The sequence below is a fragment of the Xenopus laevis genome, chromosome 7L (assembly GCF_017654675.1).
Source record: "Xenopus laevis strain J_2021 chromosome 7L, Xenopus_laevis_v10.1, whole genome shotgun sequence".
In the NCBI taxonomy this organism is placed as follows: domain Eukaryota; kingdom Metazoa; phylum Chordata; class Amphibia; order Anura; family Pipidae; genus Xenopus; species Xenopus laevis.
The window spans coordinates 114,124,826-114,145,510 of NC_054383.1; the positions used below are offsets into that span (position 1 = coordinate 114,124,826).

Consider the following 20,685-nt stretch of genomic DNA (forward strand, 5'->3'; position numbering starts at 1 on the left):
GTAGGGACTGATGCGAATGAATATGGCGGTGCTATATAAAGCATAATATTGCTGATATCCCACTTAACAAACCATAACCATATAGTTAAGTCCTGTAGTTTCTTAAGAAACCTTTATGCAATGTGAGAAGACACCTGCCTTTAAGGCACTGTGTGAAACGCCCATAATCTGATACAAAGTGTTTGGGTGACAGTCACAAAGCCATGAACTGCCTCAGATTTCTTACCATTCATAACTTTTCCACCAAAGAGACCTAAACCAAAAATGATCTAATAGGATCTAATAGATTTGAGTTGTGGGGAATACACTATTGTATGCACCCTGGGGTATCCATTATCCATTATGCTGCCCTTATATATAGTTCCAAAAAAGATACTGCACTAAATTTGAGTTATACACTAAATGGTGGTGTGTTGGGGGTTTCCCTATTGAGAGTCTGGGGATTTTTTTTAAAAAAAAAAGCTTTGTAACTCTAGGCAGTCTTGTTCAGTGGCTAATAAAACACTTAAAGTGCTGGCTTGAATAAAAAATAACTTGAGGGATGAAATATAATTTTGCCTGTTTATAGGTCTCCGGTAAGGCTTCACCTTGAGTATGCAGTGCACTAGTGCAGTTTTGGGCTCACGTCCTTAACCTAAAGAAATAGGGGAGAAATGTTGTACATTTTGTTTTGGGCTTCTATACCAGCCCAAAACAACCTCAGCCAGGGTCAGACTGGATCATTGTGGGCCCACCGGGACTGCAACCAAAAGGGCACTCCTGGCAGTTCCCAGGGGCCCCCCTCCCAACTTCACATACACAAACAGTGGCCGGCACATACATGCGCGAACAAAGTCTTGTCACTAATCAGGGGATCAGGTCTGGCCCAGTCCAACCCTGACCACAGCCCTTGCTTGCCCCAGCTGCTGTCACTTACTGAGCTTAGAAACCAACACACAAAGGTCTGATTATTATTACATAGCACCTCAGAAACCAGCACAATTACCATAAGAATTAATCTTCAGCCCTGTAGATTTATATGACAGACAATACTCATTTTCGATTTTCAACAATCCCTAAGCGTAGCTTCTTAAAGGAACAGTTCAGTATAAAAATTAAACTGTATAAATAAATAGGCTGTGCAAAATACAAAATGTTTCTAATATAGTTAGTTAGCCAAAAATGTAATGTATAGAGGCTGCAGTGACTGGATATCTAATTGACAGTAATAGCCAGCACCCAGCTTCCTGTTTTGCAGATCTCTAACTTTTAGTTAGTCAGCGACTTGAAAGGAGATCACGTGGAGCATGTTCAGTGAGTTTGCTTTTGATCCTTAGCATGTACGTCAGATTTCAAAAGCAAATGGTTATGACTCCCTTCAAGTCAATCATTGGCTACTGACTGGTAACCAATTAGAGAGCTGCAATGCAGAAAGTTGGGAGCTGACTTTTATGTTAGTTTTCCAGTCACTCCAGTCTTTATAGATTACACAATACTGGAAGCATTTTTCTATTTTGCACAGCCTACCTATTTAACCATTATTCATGTTTACACTTACCAATAAGTATGCACATGTCCCAAACCAGGGATGGACGATTTAAACCAGTGTCGGACTGGCCCGACAGGACACCGGGGATACCTGGTGGGCCCCTGCCGGGCTAGACCCCTCTCCAGATCTCTGGAGGCGCCGCACAGAGCCATCCGCGCATCGCCTTCTGCGCATGCACTTGGCACCAAACACCCAGGCGCCCAGGCACCTTCATGTGCGCGCATTCACTGCGTTACAGTAGGGGGGCGGGGGGTCGAAGGGGGCCCTAGACAGTAATCCCAGTGGGCCCCTGATTCAAACTATGAAGAAAGACTGTCAAGGTTGTTTTCTCTTGAAAAAAAGACACTTGCAAGGGGACATGCTTACTCTTTACAAGTTACATTAGAGGACATTATAGACAGATAGAGGGGGATCTGTTTTCCCATAGAAGTGATCAGTGAACCAGAGGCCATCCCTTTAAACTTGAGGAACTTAACTTTCTATTAATTAGATTAATGCCTAGATTAATGAATTAGATGAATGCCTTTAAGAGTTGCTTGGATTATAACATCCAAGGCTATTGCCATCTTAAAATCTACAGGTACAAGTTAGTATTTGTATTGGTTCTGTATATATAGTTTATATATGTGAATTAAAAGGTCTGTATAAGCAGTGCCAGTTGCAAGAGGGCCCAGGGAACAGGGGGGACCAAAATACCCGTGGTCTGCTTCCCTACCAGCAAACTTTTTGCATGCCGACTTTAAGCAGGCATGCAAGTGAGCATATATATATATATATATATATATATATATATATATATATATATATATACATACATATACATCCTGACGACGGTTCAAGGAGAACGGAAACGCGTAGAAGTGGGGGATTTTGTGAACATTCAATAAATAGAATTTACACAATATATCCGTGAGTGCTCCTAATATTCTCTATTTAATATATATATATATATATATATATATATATATATATATATATATATATATATATATATATATATATATATACCATACTTCATGAAGAATCTGCACTCTTAGGACTTTTAAAATAAAATAATCATTAATTAATTAATTAATCTGAGATTGAAGTTCTGTTAATAAATTCTTATTTTATTTTATAAGTCCTGAGAGTGCGAATTCTTTGTGAAGTCTGTCGGAAATATTGATGTTTCTGCCCTCAGGCATGTCGGCTTTTCCTGTGATTTTTAATGCACCTTTTCAGTAATTCACAAGATAGCTCTATGGTGTTGTTGGTCATTTTTTCATTATCTAATTTATTTACCTTGCACCTGAGGCAAACTCTAAAAGCGGAGTGCTGCCCACATGAAGGCCAAATGCTTTAATACAGGTCATAGAACTCCGAGGTAACTTCTAATATCCTCATATTTTACAACAAGGGGTACTTATCCTATATACTAAAGTTCAAGTGTCTCTGCGTCCAGTCCCTGTGTCCGTGGAACTGCACTACTGTGCATGTGCATGTTCTAGCGCCCGTTAATTTAACGGGCTTAATGTCTAGTTTATTATAATACACATGTTTTAGTGAGTCATGTGACAAAAATTACATCACTACTCACCGTTTATAACAGATTACAACACTACTCACGGTTTATAAAGATATAATTTACAAGATATTCATGGCTTTTGTGTATATATATATATATATATATATATATATATATATATATATATATATATATATATATATATATATAGGCAACATGTCTTGTCTGTATTCCTTGTTTCCTGTGCTCGGCTTTCTGTATTGGTGATTGTGGCTGTAGAGAAACATTGCTTCTAATGATAGCTGTATGTAGCTATGTGGTGACAATTAAATAAATGATGTCTATACCACAACTTTAAGTGGGATATTTTGTGCATTAGTAGTATGTTACAAATTTCCATGTAACCTAATATATATATACTAATATAACCACAATAACAATTACAAGAATATAATAATTAGTTCTTTTGTGTTGTTTTCTGCAAAAAGATTGGTAACTTTCATTGGACAGTACCAATACTTAGTACCAGAAACTTTGGAGTGGAGTAGATGCTAAACATACTTTGCTGCTAGGCTATTGATAGAGTTACTGTTTATAGATATTCTGTATACAGAATAAACCAAACTAGTGGAGAGAATAAAATGATCAATTCAGACTCACTGCAACTTAAAGGGCATTTAAAGGCAAAAAAATAAAATCCAATTTTTACTTGCTTTAATGAAAAAGAAACCTATCTCCAATATACTTTAATTAAAAAACGTGTACCATTTTTATAAGAAACCTGACTGTATGCAGTGAAATTCTCCCTTCATTTACTGCTGTGGATAGGAATTGTCAGATGGTCCCTAACTGCTGAGCAGGGAAACAATCATACTTATGAACAGCAGGGGGAGCTCCCGCCTTACTTCAGAACTCAAGCAGCTTTGTTTATGACAATCCCTAAGCAGCCCAGACCACACTGAGCATGTGCAAAGATGTTTAAATTATTTGTTTGATTAGGCTTGTGGTGCAGTAAGTTCATGTTTATATTTAGTATACAAAATACAGCATTTCTAGCCTTATTCTATGCTAGACTTTACATGCCCTTTAAGGAACAGAAGAATACAATTGTGTTGCTTTCAGTTCAGTGTTCTGTCCAACTTGAGGCCCATAAGGATGAATAGAGGAGAACGATTCCGCACACCAGGCCGTTTAGTAAAAGTAGAAAATCTTTATTAAATCATGGTTAAAAATACATGCTGTATCTTCCGCTTGACGCGTTTCAGGCTCAGCTGCCCTTAATCATCATGCTTATGATTAAGGGCAGCTGAGCCCGAAACGCGTCAAGCGGAAGATACAGCATGTATTTTTAACCATGATTTAATAAAGATTTTCTACTTTCACTAAACGGCCTGGTGTGCGGAATCGTTCTCCTCTATTCATCCTTATCGTTCATGGCTTGGGACGCCGAATTTCCAGCACCCGAACTTGGATTTATTGTGCCGGCTGCCTTCTAATCAACTTGCGGTGAGTCGGAGCGGTTCTCGCTCTCCTTAATGTTATCAACTTGAGGCCCAGCCATAGGCTGTACACTATCACTTAAGTCTCTCAGAGACTGTCCATACTCACAGTTCTGCTTTCAGACTATCCATGTTATGAATAACTTGGAAGGCTAGAGAACATCATTTTGTTTTAGAAGGATGACTGTACCCCTATATCAGTATTGTCCAATGTATTACATTAAGAGGTATTTTTTGACAGGCAGACATTTTCACCAGCTGTCGCCACAAAAAAACACGCATAAAGACTAATATGTATTGAAAAGAAATATAAGGTCAATTGACTTCACTGAAGATTTTTGCGAATTCTAAGCGAAATGGAACAGATTCACCCATCACTAGTTATTTTTAATTAATCCATTTATGGTTAGAATTGGGAGGGCCTGTTATTATAATACAGTAAAAAGCCTATAGTCAAGATCATTTAAAGATTGATTCCCCAATTTATGTTGCCAGTTAACACTCCCTGATATCAGACAAGGATACTGAGTGAATATTATGGCTAATGCAAGGCATTTATTTACATGTGCCATGGTCAGTATAATATTTAGGTCAGTTTAAACTATGGTCAATTTAGGTCAGTTTCAACTATGGAAATCATGTTGCAAATTGTTATTCAATAAGCTCATCACCCCAATGACCACTAATATAATTCATTTATGTTCTTCTTGTACACCCTTCATGTACTCAAAACCCCTCACCTTCCTTCAGAATTCCATCGTCTTATGCCAGTAGGTAGGACTGAATACCCTTCTCCTAGAATGGGGGGGGGGGCATAGAACTTTGAGTAAACTAATAATGACAGTCAGTAAGACGAGGTGGCTGTGAATGACACTGGGCACTGAGGGTCCTTTTTCAGAATACTGTAAATTGCATGTCTCTTCTTCTTATCATATAAGATTGTATTCTCATTGAATTAATAATACAGGACTATACTTGTCTTCCAGTCTGTGGGCAAACGTAAATAACCTACAGTCTTTGGTGCTTTTACCTCCTGATCAAAGACCAATAGAGCTTACGGATGTGCAAAGGTTTCTTTCCCCGAAAATATTGTTGCTTGGTAGAGAATTGTGGCAAAGGAACGCCCAGACACATATAACTAAGTCCAAAGCAAAATTACATTAGGGGAACCAAAACTTCAGATGGCCTCGTTGACAAGCCCCTGAAATAGCTGATCAGTCAGAGACAAACTGTTCCCCTGCAGATGTAAACCCTTCTGTAAATCTAGGGTCTCTGTTCCTTATTGTTATACCCTGCATCTATGTGCAACTTTTGTCAAAATAATGAATATTCATTATATTCATCAATAACCAGGTTTTCAATCCCAGGCCCCTTGTAGGAAATAGGATGATACCTGGAAATACACTTGGGGACCTGTTAAACCAAACTTGTAATCTTGGGAAACAGAAAAAACCCAGATTAAAGGTTGATTATATGCGAATGATGGATTTCTTTTCAAGGCTAAAAAGGTTAGGCCACACTCATCGACAAAGTACAGTGGGCTCCAGGTTCTGGGGAATTTCCAATGCACAAAATTCAAAAATAAAATTACCACCCATTTCATGTACAATTTTCTTTCTCTTAAAGGCAAGTCTATTTTTTGCTATTTTTTTCTCACTGAATATTATCAGGGAAAAGCAACCAGAAGAGAATGAAAACTGTGAGTGAGAAATGTCAGTGACAAACAGTTGTGGTTATGGAGCACGTAAGCAATTACTGCCTTAAACTTTTGTCTCTTGTGCAATGATCTGTTTTCTTTCAATATAACCACAGAGCTTTAAAGCAGCACATGGAGCAGTGACAGCTTTTGTCCATATTTAGTTATTACTATTTGCTTCACACAGGCAGTAGTTTCAGGAGATCTCACAGATCTATACAGGTAAATAACTGGACTGGTCACAGTATCTGTTATGTGGCAACAATCCAACCTCAGGGGTGACAAGTCGGGGGTCATGGCTGTACCTGTGACATGGAGTGACAACAGGCTTTTCCATTTAGTTAAAGGAGTCTCAAATTAATAAGACGTCTTATATTTTTTTAGTTATATGAACAGAAATTTATATTTGTTTAAATCTGTGTAACTTTTTTTCTCATGATTGAAGTTGCAGGGTGAGTTTTTAATGACTCTGGCTACTGATCATTAAAATAGTTAATTTCTACTGTGCTGGACACACCTCTACAAGCAAATTAAGTTTTCCGAAGGGAAAACCCCAGCAACATGGCAATTGAGCAATTGCAACGTATCCAAAGAACGAGGACAATGTAATGCAGAATATTGCAAATATTAGCTCTGGCAAGTGCAAATTTGTTTCTTAAAGTGGAATTCTCCTAATAGCAGACTTATGACACAGAACTAAATTATTATCTGAATGGGACAGGCAACCACTTAGCAGGTAGCATTTTGCTGATGTTCTTTTTGCCACATGAAAGTCCTGGGTGCAAACTTTTATACTCGGTATGTTTGTTGATGAAACATAAGTTCTGCTGAACCTGGTGATACTTTTATAACTTTGTATAGAGAATAACAATTCATCTTCTTTTATTAGCTTACAGGAGAGGAACATATGTCAGGTACAATTAAGGCAGCATTGTTTGTCCTGTTTAAAGTGATACTGTCATGGGAAAAAAAAAATTCAAAATGAATCAATTAATAGTGCTGCTCCAGCAGAATTCTGCACTGGAATCCATTTCTCAAAAGAGCAAACAGATTTTTTTATATTCAATTTTGAAATCTGACATGGGGCTAGACATATTGTCAATTTCCCAACTGCCCCAAGTCATGTGACTTGTGCTCTGATAAACTTCAATCACTCTTTACTGCTGTACTGCAAGTTGGATTGATATCACCTCCCTCCCTTTCCCCCCCCCAGCAGCCAAACAAAAGAACAATGGGAAGGTAACCAGATAACAGCTCCCTAACACAAGTGTAAGGAAATCCGCTTACCCTGGTGGTCTAGCGGTGTGCTCCTGGCATGCGGGGGCGTCCGCCGTGTCTCTAGCAGGGACGCCCGCCGCCTGCATCCAGGCGGTTCCTGTGCCGGCTTCCCTTAGGGCGTGCGCGCGGCACGCTTACATTATTTAAAGGCGCATGCGCGCTGACATGTGGCGTCAGCGCGCATTGGCGCGAAATTCAAAAGTATAAAAAGGGGAATTTGGTTTTTAGCAAATTGCCCGTTGTAGGTTCAATTTAGCTTGTTCCTGGGTGCTATTACTTGATTCCTGATATATCTACCGTGTTTGACCTTTTGCCTGTCTGTTAACTCCGAACTCTCCAATCTTGATTCTGCTAGTCTGTGACTATTCTGACATCTCCAATCCTGACCTCTGCCTGTCCATTGACCATTCTACGCTTTCTCTATCCTGATTTTGGCCTGTCTGATTACTCTACTGCTTGTGCTGGCCCGGCCTGCCTGTTCCTGTGGCTTCCTATCTTCCAACAGCCTTGTTGCCCCATTGCCTGCCAGAACTTATGCCTTGCACCTCTCGTTAAGTCCAGGTGGCATCTGAGTACGCCGAGGGCTCCTCCCGAGGCCAAAGGCGGTCACTTAACTGGTGAAGTCGAGCCGAGACTAGGGTGCTTGGCCTCTGTTCTGGTGTAGGGATGTAGCGAACTGTTCGCCGGCGAACTAGTTCGCGCGAACTTCGACTGTTCGCGTCCGCCGCAAGTTCGCGAACGTCGCGCGACGTTCGCCAATAGGCGTTCGCGTCAAAATCGGTCGCCCATTCGACCATTCGATCGCTAAAATCGAACGATTTTCGTTCGATTCGAACGAAAATCGTTCGATCGAACGATTAAAATCCTTCGATCGTTCGAATCGAACGATTTTCGGATGATCGAAGTTCGCGAACAGTTCGCGAACAGTTCGCAAATTTTGCCGGTGTTCGCGAACGGCGTTCGCGAACACATCGGCGGCGGTTCGCTACATCCCTATTCTGGTGTAGGGTGCCGACCGTGACAACAAGATAACAGCTGCCTGGTAGATCTAAGAACAACACTCAATAGTAAAAACCCATGTCCCACTGAGACACATTCAGTTACATTGAGAAGGAAAAACAGCAGCCTGCCAGAAAGCATTTCTCTCCTTAAGTGCAGGCACAAGTCACATGACCAGGGGCAGCTGGGAAATTGACAAAATGTCTAGCCCCATGTCAGATTTCAAAATTGAATATTAAAAAAATCTGTTTACTCTTTTGAAAAATGGATTTCAGTGCAGAATTCTCCTGGAGCAGCACTATTAACAAATTTCAATGTTAATAAATCTGCCTCATTGGGCTTCTAAAACAGAGCAGGACTGCTTCTCATCTTTTCCATGCGGTATTCAGGCCGCAGAATGAATGCATTTTAGTAGTGTACACCTGTACTTTGACTTTGAAAAGAATTTGTTTTTGCAGTTAATTATTGTTTAACCCATGCAGAATAGGTGACCCTCCTCTATGCCTGATGTGCACACAGTGTAACATTATCAGCCAGCCAGTTTAAATACAATCACAAAAATCATTCACATATAGTCATGCAATACTTAGGGGCAGATTTAATAGGCTATATTTGAATCTTTCGAATCAAAGTTTTAGCACATTCGATCGAATTTGAATCAAAGTATTTGGCCCAAAAAACTTAAGTTGTAGGAGGTCCCCCATAGGCTAAAACAGAAATTTGGCAGGTTTAAGATGGCGAATGGTCAAAGTCAAAGTTTTAAAGAGATAGCACGATACAGTTCGATATTCAAATAGTCTAGATAGGATTTTGGCCTATTCGATAAAAGTACACAAAAATAGCTCGGAATTTAAAAAATTTTACTTTGAATTTTCAGTTCGACCCTTGATAAATCTGCCCCTTAAAGTAGGAAGTTCAATTATGTGTGTCCATAGTACTACTAGGTATACTAGGATAACTGATGTTCCTTGCAGCATAAAAAGGCAAATTGAAACCAATAAGAACTACATAAACCAGACATGTCAATAACATTACAATGGAGTATTGCATTAACACCAGACATGCCAGTTAGATCATTGCAGAAAATGGCACTAACCCAAGGCATAATGAAGTGTTGCAGTACGACTCCCAGAAACCCCCACAAATAGTGAGTTTTTTAGTTAAACAATGGCGGGAACACATGCAAACAGGCTGACTTGAGCCTCACCCACAGCCAGGTAACCAGTTCTTGCTGATCAACTTTCCCTTTTCTCTTAACAGCTTCACTGTTCAGCAAGTATGCCCAGCCCAGCATATGTTGGCAGTCAGAACCTGCAAGGGTGAGGTTGGTCAGGAGTTAGGACTGAGAGGGTGGGGCTGCTTTGCAATAAAATTGCACTTCATCAGTGATTATCTGTCCTTCAGTCCCTCTCTCTTATTTGTAACTGGCTGCAATGGCCCTCATCACTCCATAAAGGATTTAAGAATGTCGGTTCTTAAGGGCAATTTTAAAACTGATAATGAAAGAAAAGTGTGGGAGTACAAACTAATGGAAACTTTCAATTCGCTGAAAAATGGACTAAACCTGGGCCTTGGATTTATGGCTAATTATGTGGACTAAGAAAGTCTGCACCAGGTCAGAAATACCAACATGTCTGGATATGGACTAAGAGATCATATGGAATTCTTTTTGATTGTACACTCCAATAATTCAGCTCTTATTTATATTCAGCCTCTTTGACCCACATTAGCTTGTACCTTATCTGCTTGTCTCTTGCAGATCCCCTCGTAAATGACTTTGACACCTTACACACAGATTGATATTCCTTTTTGTTGGTCATTTGACCTATGAGCTGAATGTTGTATATATACCAGAGAACACCACAGCTTCATTGTAATCAGCTTGAAAAAGGAACTAAAGTGTTCTGAAAGCTTGCTATAATTATATTACTTAGCCAATAAAAGGATCACCTTTATACCACTTTTGTTATTTTTTTTTATTGCAAAAGGGTTGCCCTGTATCATGAATATAATAAGATTCAAGTCTGCATGCTTCTTTGTTATAAATGTATAAAGAATGGATCAGCGCCTCTGGCAACGGAGAAAACAAACAACAGATATATACAGAGTATATAGTGTAGTATTTCCGAACTTTCAATCATACACGTGGGGGCACGTTTACTTAGCTCGAGTGAAGGAATAGAATAAAAAATACTTTGAATTTCAAAGTATTTTTTTGGCTACTTCGACCTTCGACTACGACTTCGAATCGAACGATTCAAACTAAAAATCCTTCGACTATTCGACCATTCGATAGTTGAAGTACTGTCTCTTTAAAAAAAACTTCGAACTCCTGCTTCGCCACCTAAAACCTACCGAGCATCAATGTTAGCCTATGGGGAAGGTCCCCATAGGCTTTGTAGCCAATTTCTGATCGAAGGAATTTTGTTCAATCGATGGATTAAAATCCTTAGAATCGTTCGATTTGAAGGATTTAATCGTTTGATCGAATGATTATTCCTTAGATCGTTCGATCGAACGAATTGCAGTAAATCCTTCGACTTCGATATTCGACCAATAGTAAATGTGCCCCATACTGTATAGTTTATATCTTACAGGTGTCTGTGCGGATCCACCAGTAGGTGTTTTGGCTGGAATAATCTGTGGCACCATTGCAGGAATTGCATTGATCGCCTGTGCAACATTTCTACTGTACAAGAGATTTATCCTTCCAGTCAGACAAGGACAGACAGGTAAGAGGATTTGCAAAGTAAAGGCAGCCATACACTAAAAGATCCACCAATTATTTTGACTTATTTTGATAATGATTGAAGATTTGGACAGCAAAGTCTTATACTTTTTCTGGTTTTTGAGTTATTTAGCTTTAGCTTTTTTTTCAACATCTCTCCAGCAATCCAGTTGCTAATTATCCTAGCAACCATATATTGATTTGAATAAGAGACTGAAATATGAATGAATAGAAAGATAAGCAATAAAGAGTAGCAATAACAACACATTTGTAGCCTTAAAGAGTATTTGTTTTTAGATGTGGTCAGTGACCCCAATTTGAAGGCTGGAAAGGGTCAGAAGAAGGCAAATAATTAAGAAACTATAAAAAAATAAAAATTAAGGTCACTTGAAAAGTTGCTTATAATTAGCCATTCTGTAATATACTTGAAGTTGACTTAAAGGTGAACCATCTCTTTACCCAACCTAATAGATATCTGACCACAAACACTTTTCAATAAGCAGGGTCATTATCTTTTGCCCCGGGGCAACCAATCGGATCATGAACAGGTCCTGTGCTGACCCAATAGAAAAGGACCATGTCAGGAGTTCTTGACTAATAGGATTTTCAAACCTGTCTGATAGTGATCTGACCCCATACAATTGTAAATAAGCAGTCAACTTGGTCTGGAGTGGCCATATTGGCAGCTAATATCAGTCCATGTATGGTCATCTTAAGAGTAATTTTTTTAAAACTAAGACATGGAAATCCTGACCACTCCATTAACCAGCCTTCACTGCAGTAGTAGCAATAGTTATTTCACTTAGTTTGTAGGTTCTTTGAAGGAGAGGTCAATCACACCCCAATCCTGCAACGGCACTTCTGCAGTTTCTCAGTACTGCCCTGTTTTCCTTACTAGTTTGTAAAAATCAGTTCATGGGCAAAGTAGTGCAGTGGTGTTGGTGGCTGCCATCAAACAACAGTTCAAGCAATAACTGAGCAGGAGCTTATCAAGCGAACTTCAAGCAGCGCAAGATGGTGCCCCCAAATCCAACACACAATCCTGCTTTTTCTGAAATGGTAATGTACTTTTACACAGCTTTTATACTATTTGGTGTGCCTGTTTGGCAGTGCCTTTAAAATTCAAAAAAGCGAGAATATGGCGAGTTATAAAGGTTAAAGTGTCAATGGGCATCCATTACCCCATTGCACTTCTGAAACCAGAACTTTAATCGCTGTTACTGCTCCTGGAACTTAGCAAAATCAGATTATCTATTTAATGGAGAAAAGACTTGGAACATTAGTACATTGCACATGTGCAAGTAAACGTTGTAACCAACCAGTAAATAGTTTTTATTAATTTACTACAAGATAGTAATATGGACAACCACTGCACCAGTACTAGTAAAATTAGCTCATTGGTCTTGATAGCACATAGGTTTCAGTTTGCCTGGTTTCAGCCTAAATGATTTCATTGATCCGAAAGAAAAAAAAATTCTAGACAAAAAAGTTGAGTGTCTAATTGTCATCAAAGATGATTAGGTAATTTAATTAATGAATTATCATTAATATTATTATTATTAACAATACTAATAACAATAACAACAACAACAATAATAATAATATTTTTTTTCTAATACACTTTTTTATATCTAGCATAAGTATATAGTGTATAATATGCTTATTGATAATATAAAGAAACAAAATAATTACATTTACCTGATTTGAAAAATTATAATATCCATTAATTGGGCAATAGTAAATTAGAAAAAAGATTTAATGGCAAGGTAAAAAAAAAACACTTCTAAAACATAATTTTGGGACCACGTTAAAAACAAATATTTTTTTATAACTAAGCATTATAAAAGAACAATGAAAATGTTTTACACTATTTCAACCTTTACTAGTGATAACGGTGGTACTGTTCCACTATCTAAATAGTTTGTTCATTTGTAGAAAGCAAACCTGTAATTACTGTAGCATGTAACGGGAGACATCTTTCACTTTACCTCTTATTTTGGTTCATTTCATTGTTGCAAGATAATTTTGTTTTTATTCAAACAACAGGACAAGCTGAGAGCAAGACTGATTCATCGGCAATGTATGACAATGTTATATATGCAACAAAGGTAAGTGTTCGTGTGGAGCTTTTTCTAACCAATCATTTTTATCCACATGTCTCACTCACGTGTTTCTTCTATTGTTTAAGAAACGTTTCCATATAATATATATATATAATATATATATATGTTATGTATGTATATACAAAAACTAGGACACTCACTCGACCTGTATACAGAGTGCTTATTTATTTTAAAATGACATTTTTTAGTCTGTGTTTTCTATGTTCTTCTAAAAAGATCCTTGAGTAGAGGCAAAATATTAGCTATAACTTAGCTAATGTTATATATATATTGTGATTGTGTATTTAGAAAACACATACTTCCCTGCACACATAAAAATGTACAGGGAAGTATGCATTGAAAGCCCTAAAATAGTTTCCCCCCACCAAAAGTCTGGGTTAATAGAGCCTGCATTCCGGTTGGGGGAAACAGTCGTTTTTGTTTTGTTTTTTAAATTGCTCCGCCAGTGCTAGAACACCTGCACCAGAGAGCTCCTGGTGCAAGCGGCCATGTGGGGTTGCAAGCATTGCTCACAAAAAAGCAAATAGTTTGAAAACTAAAAAAAAAAATGTTTAGAAAAGAGAAAGAGGAAATGTATCAATGTATTGCTGTGCTTGGTGACCACTAACTTCACAAATGTAGTTCCATTTATCTCTTCTTCCTTTAAGGAGCAAAACACCACAGTGGAACAGTCATATATGGTAAGCTGTTTCTCTGCAGATATATAACACATAGGGGCACATTTACCTAGGGTCGAAGTAAAATCCTTCGACTTCAAATATCGAATTCAAAGGATTTTGCACTATTCCTACGATCGAACGATCGAAGGAATAATCTTTCGATCGAGAAACAGTAAAGAGACAGTACTTCGACTATCGAATAGTCAAATGATTTTTAGTTCGAAACGTTCGATTCGAAGTCGTAGTCGAAGGTCGAGTAGCCCATTCAATGTCGAAGTAGCCATATTTGACCATTCGAAATTCAAACTATTTTTCCTCTATTCCTTCACTCGAACTAAGTAAATGGGCCCCTTAGACTTAACAATTATGATCTTTTATGTGACCAGTGGAGCTGAATCGTCAGATATAAAGATAGAAACAATAGAATACTACCAGTATCTGACAATTCAGCAGTAAACCCTGGCTGATGTTCGGGGACCTTCAAAGTTGTCCTATCAAAATTTTCCAACTTGGCCGTTCGACAAGCCAACCAATATCCAATGTTTTGCCAATACTTTTTGGCTTGTCTTCTGCCATACACCTACCGAATATACCTCTATGAAAAGGTTTGTTGTGAAAGTACTTTGGGGAGAGGAAAAGCCAACTCTGTTCAAAAATACTGAAACATCCCATTCCATTCCCATTTAAGTAGTCTCAACCAAATTATTGTTAATGCTGAAATATAAATACTCTACCAGATGTGGGTTTCTGGTGTGAAGACCAATTCTGATTCAGTTCACCAATGACCCTGTGGACCGTGCACATATAATATATTTCAGCAGGACCAATACCTATTATACTTAACAAACCCCATAACTAATATGGTATATGCAGTGGCATGTGCTTATATATTGCCAAAGCTTAAACCCATACAGGTATGGGATCTGTATCCAGAAACCCATTATTCAGAAAGCTCCGAATAACAGAATGGCCACCTTCCTTAGACTCCATTTTATCCAAATTTGTAAAAACTATTTCCTTTTTCTCTGTAATAATAAAACAGTTCTAAGATATAATTAATAATTATTGGATGTAAAACCAGTCTATTGGGTTTATTTAATGGCTTAAGGAATGAAGATTCAAATTATGGAAAGATCCATCATCCAGAAAACCCCCAGGTCCCGTGCATTCTGTATATATACCTGTATATATATTTATGGCTTACAGATGACATAAAATAAAATGCTGGTAAACAGATAGACAGTCACATTGATAAACTAAAGGAGGGAGGAAATGTTTATTAAAAGTGTATTTCTCTTTTGCAGGGGCTTCAGCATCGACCGGATCAAACCTATTGTGACCTTTATATAGGAGGGAGCAGAAAGGCATAATGTAAATTAGTGGTGCCTTCATTTACTGACAATATCAGTAGCTATTTTATTTTATTTTTTAAAGGGGTTGTTCACCTTTAAGAATGACCAGTTCTAAGCAACTTTTTCATTTGGCTTCATTATTTACTTGTATAGTTTTTAAATTATTTGCCTTCTTCTTCTGATGACTTTTTCCAGCTTTCAAATGGGGCGGGGGTGTCCGCTGCTTCCCTCGTCTTTGCACGATTCAAATATTTAAAGGTGGCATCTTCCTATTCACATTGCCCAACGTAGGTCTATTTTCAATAGTTCCTGGGTGCAATTCCAAGTCTATTTAAACTGTTCTTGATCCTGCCTGTGCCTGACCTTCTCCAGTTTGCTGCCTGTCTTGAACCTAGCCTGTTTCTGATCTCTCGGATCATGATTCTGTACTGCACTACTGGTGTGATTGACTCAGCCTGTGACCTAAAGGTGGCCATAGACTTAAAGATCCGCTCGTTTGGCAACATCGACAAACGAGCGGATCTTTCCCTGATATGCCACTAAACTGCATGGCTATATCGGGGGTAATTCGATCGAATTACGATGCGCCAAGCGGCTCCGACGGGTCGGTCGGGTAAAAATCCAACCTTCCCGATCGATATCGTGGCCAGGTATCGATCGGGAAGACCCGTCGGAAGCCCCCATACACGGGCAGATAAGCTGTCAAATCGGTCCAAACTACCGATATCGGCAGCTTTATCTGTCCGTGTATGGCCACCTTTAACTATGCTCTTGTCTCCTAATTTTGTACTGCTCTGTCTGATTGGTATCAACTTGGCCTGTCCCTTGACCATGCTCCTTGTTCCCTGTTCTTCCTGTAAACCTTTGGTTCCCTTGTGTGCCCAAAACTCTCTCCCTGGTCCTCTCACTTTAAGACCTGGCAGCATCTGAGTAGTGGAGTGCTCCTCTCAAAGCAAAAGGCAGAAAGGTGGAAGCATGAGCTGAGGCTGGGACCTTGGGGTTTGCTCTGGATTCGGGATACCATTTGCAACAGTATTAATTACTGCAGTTAATAAATTGGCAAGAATACATATGCTTGCACCGTCACTATTACATTCAGGTTAACCATATTGTCAAATAGCTTCCGGAGCAGGGTGGGGGTTTCCGGCTGCATCTACGACCGACACTATATAGTTACACTACTGAATCCATGCCAGAGGGTAGGTGGGAAGACTCTTCTCCTGGGACGAGGAGGCATAAAAAAAACCAAAAGTAAACTGATAATGCCAGTCAGATGATCTGAGGATGCTGTGATGGGCATTGAGAGTCCTTCTTTTAGAATATGATAAAGGTTAAATTGTGTGATTCCTGCAAAATGTGGCAATTGTGAAGACAGGTGATATGATATACGTCTGCATACACCAAGAAGATGATGTATGGCCTCTGAGTTTGTGGGCAAGAGTGATGGTGATAGTGATGTTCAGTTTGGAGGATAGATCTGCTATATGCACAGGATCTGGGCACATTTAACTGGGACATTATTTGATTTAAATGTCCAATTTATGCAGAAGATTCAAACATTACATCTTGTTCTATGTTCTGCTGGTTTGCAAAATATTCTCTTGATTTTTGTGTTGCTTTAGAACCCCACATTTTATATTTTTCAGGGGACCATAAAACAATTATGTAAAACTCAGAAAATTGTACAATCAGGGAAATTCATTATGCACTATATTTTGGTGAAACCGCAAAAAAGGGTAAAATGAAGGGCATGTTAAATTGAGGTTACACCATATATCTTATATCTTTAGGGGAAACCTAGTTAACGACAAGGGTTGCTATGGTTCATATACACAAAAACAAGAAAAAGGGAACTGAATAATGATCAGTCAAAAACCAAAATGATTGTGGGAGTGAAATACACTGGCTTCTCTAAATTGTGACTGTGTAAGAAAACTATTATTGTATCTGAAGCAACGTGTGTGCAAAGTTGCTCTATTAAAGCTGCCTCTTTTTCATTTAAACTTGTATTAGGTCGTCAAACACTGTTGATATTAAACTTCCAGAGGACCTAAAATATCTCAGTTAATAACACGGGAAGAATATTTGTGATGCCGGATACTAATTGGTTAAAAGCTTATTGTGTAAATAGATTTCCATTTGTAGAACTCAATAAATCTGCAATGTCTGGGTAAAGGGTTTTTTAATGGTATTTCCTCATTATTAGATTAGAAATGTCAGTGATGAAACAATTGTGGTTTTGGCATTAACAAACAATTACTGCTGTAGAAGTCACTTGCATGTTTTGTGGAATAAACTCCGTAACTCTGGCTCAGTAACCAGAGATCATACAGGGAGAGTATGGGAGTGTTTCCAGCACAGAAAAAAAATCTATTTTATTGAATCAAATTCACCTGGATAGACTGTTACAATTAATAAAGCAGTTAAAACAAGGACAGTAGAAAGATGTTATTACCCTTGCCCCAACTTGCCAAAGTCTGACTGGTTACAGGTCAGTACAACAAAGAACTTTTCCTTTGTATGCAAATTGTGCTTTCCAATGGGGAAGAGTTCCCAACCCAGCAACAGCTCAGTGTGTAAAAGGATAAACGTGCAATCAAGAAGCACATGCCATAACTGAGTATACAAGGATTTATAAATGCTGGTAAACGATCATTTATTTCCTGAAGTTCTCTTTAGGTGTACTCTATAGTGACATTGTGGGGCAAATTCATCAAGGGTCGAATATCGAGGGTTAATTAACCCTCGATATTCGACTGGGGAATGAAAATCCTTCGACTTCGAATATCGAAGTTGAAGGATTTTGCGCAAAAAGTTTGATCGAAGGAATAATCGCTTGATCGAACGATTAAATCCTTCGAATCGAACGATTCGAAGGATTTTAATCCAACGATCGAAGGATTATCCTTCGACCAAAAAAAGATAGCCAAGCCTATGGGGACCTTCCCCATAGGCTAACATTGGGTTCGGTAGCTTTTAGGTAGCGAACTAGGGGGTCGAAGTTTTTTCTTAAAGAGACAGTACTTTGACTATCGAATGGTCGAATAGTCGAACGTTTTTTAGTTCGAATCCTTCGATTCGAAGTCGAAGTCGTAGTCTAAGGTCGAAGTAGCCCATTCGATGGTCAAAGTAGCCCAAAAAACACTTCGAATTCGAAGTTTTTTTACTTTGAATCCTTCATTCGAGCTTGGTGAATTGGCCCCTACAAGTGTACAGTATTTAACATCAATGTTAAAGAGCAACTGATCTTTCTTTTCTGAAACGGACATCACAAATTATGACATTTTGTCCCTTTAAAACAATTTTGTAAAAACAAATTGTAAACGAGCAACACTAAGTGGGGCAGCAGATCATTATTATTATTATCAACAATTTATAAAATGCCAACATATTCCTCCATGTTGTACAATAAATGAGTCTATTACTACTTGTTTCACATGGACATTAGCTTCATGGTACCCCTTCTCATTCCATCTATATTCTGAAACTGCAAGAAATTATTTTATCCCCGAACTCCACCACTGTCAGAAGTTACTGTATCTTTAGTAAAGTTTAAGGAAATATACGGCAACAGTCTGAGTGATGACAAGTCAGAGGTTGAGTGATTGTACCAGTGGCCCAGGGTATATGGCAGGCTTTTCCATTTAGTTGAAGGAAAGTCAAATTCCATATTATCTTAATTTATTTGGACAGGATATAAAAATGGTAATGCCCATATGCATTCATCATTGTCATTTATTGACAACTTCTGTATCTAAAAGTAATACCATTTTTACATTTATTGTAATTAAACAGTTCTCTTGCTTGAAGTTGCAGGTGGATTTATTACTGAATGGTTACACTGGTTACAGAACAGTATAACTAAACATTCAACTATACAGCAATCAATCTGGCAACTGAGTAATACAATTACTGAAAGAAACAGAACAATGTAATCCTGCTTAATACAAATATGAGCTCTGGCAAGTGTAAGCTTGTTTTATAAACTTGAACTTCACTGATTAATAGAGTTAGACTCTGCTAAAATGTTACCTGTTCAGACATCACTCAGATTTTTCTGCCCTACAATGGATTTCACAAAAGTATAATGCAGTAAAAAGTTAGTTACAGGCCTAGTAACCAATCAGAATTCAGCATTTAGTGGTCATCTGTTTAAGAACTAACTTTTGATCAATTACAAGGTTGGGTTGGGCTGGGCATTGAGGAAGAGGATGTATGAGGCCACTGGTGGGAATTTGTCAGTTACAAACATATTCTCTAGCAAATTCTGCAAATACTTTTTATTTGTATAAACAATTACTTTTTTTTAAATCATACATGAGTGGAACATACTGTATTTTTTGGAGAATAAAGGCAGCATTGTCAGTTAAGAGTTTCATGTTTCCTTTATTGTAGCAAATCCCATTCTCTTAGTGGTTCAGGTTTCTTCTTAAGAGTAGACATTAAGTCATTACACAGATCAACTCTTTCAGTTGTGGATGACTATACCCATGAACATAACCTTTAACCATTTCATGTGTGTATAGCTGAGAGATGGCAGTTGGTGTGTTTGTATATGGTGGGGAGATGGCAGTCATTGTATGTATAGATTATAGATATTTGTGTATGCAGTGGAGATGGCCAACAGTGTGTGTGTGTGTATGTACAGTATACGGGGTCTGCATATGTTTATGGTGGGGAAATGTCAGGGGGGCTCATGTAAATAATATATCAAAATTGTGAGTAACCCATGACATCAAATCAAACTATGCTATCATCGTTTTAGTTGCAGCTGGCTTGCAAAGATAATAACTGATTGGTTGCATTTTGCCCACTGTTAGTAAACGAGCTCCAGTTTATCGACCAAGGTCCCCATGCACATTCCAGTAATGCCTTTGTCTTTTTATGAAGGCATCTGAGTGATAAAGAAGAAGCCGTCAAGGAGAAACGCGTCAGCAGTGATGTCACAGACGTAAGTGTGGAGATGTTTGTGTGGAAATTGAGACAAATTTTTCTGCCTTTATCTCATGTGACACTTTTACCTGATAAGCGCAATTTTAATATTTGTTTGTAAATGCAATATATACTATTTATTAAACGTTTTATAATGTTTACTGCACATGTCACTTTTTAGTGTTTCAAAAAAAGGAGAAGGAAAGCTGCAAGTTAGTCATTAATGCGGATGAAAGTCACTACGTGCATATTGTGGAGTATAGTGGGACAGTAGAGTTAATGCGAAGATCATATCGGTCAGTCTTTCTCACCATGTCCTAACTATCTCTTATTGCAATCACTTTAGACACTTTTTGATAAATGCATAGCATGTTTTAGGTTGTTTTT

General features: G+C 38.3%; 1 long non-coding RNA gene across 1 annotated transcript; it reads left to right on the plus strand.

Moving 5' to 3' along the window:
- Positions 1-11,114: 11,114 nt before the first annotated feature.
- Positions 11,115-14,036, plus strand: LOC121395774. The gene is made up of 3 exons (XR_005962670.1): positions 11,115-11,236; positions 13,279-13,340; positions 14,003-14,036. It is a non-coding gene; the product is annotated as an uncharacterized LOC121395774 (long non-coding RNA).
- Positions 14,037-20,685: the final 6,649 nt, after the last annotated feature.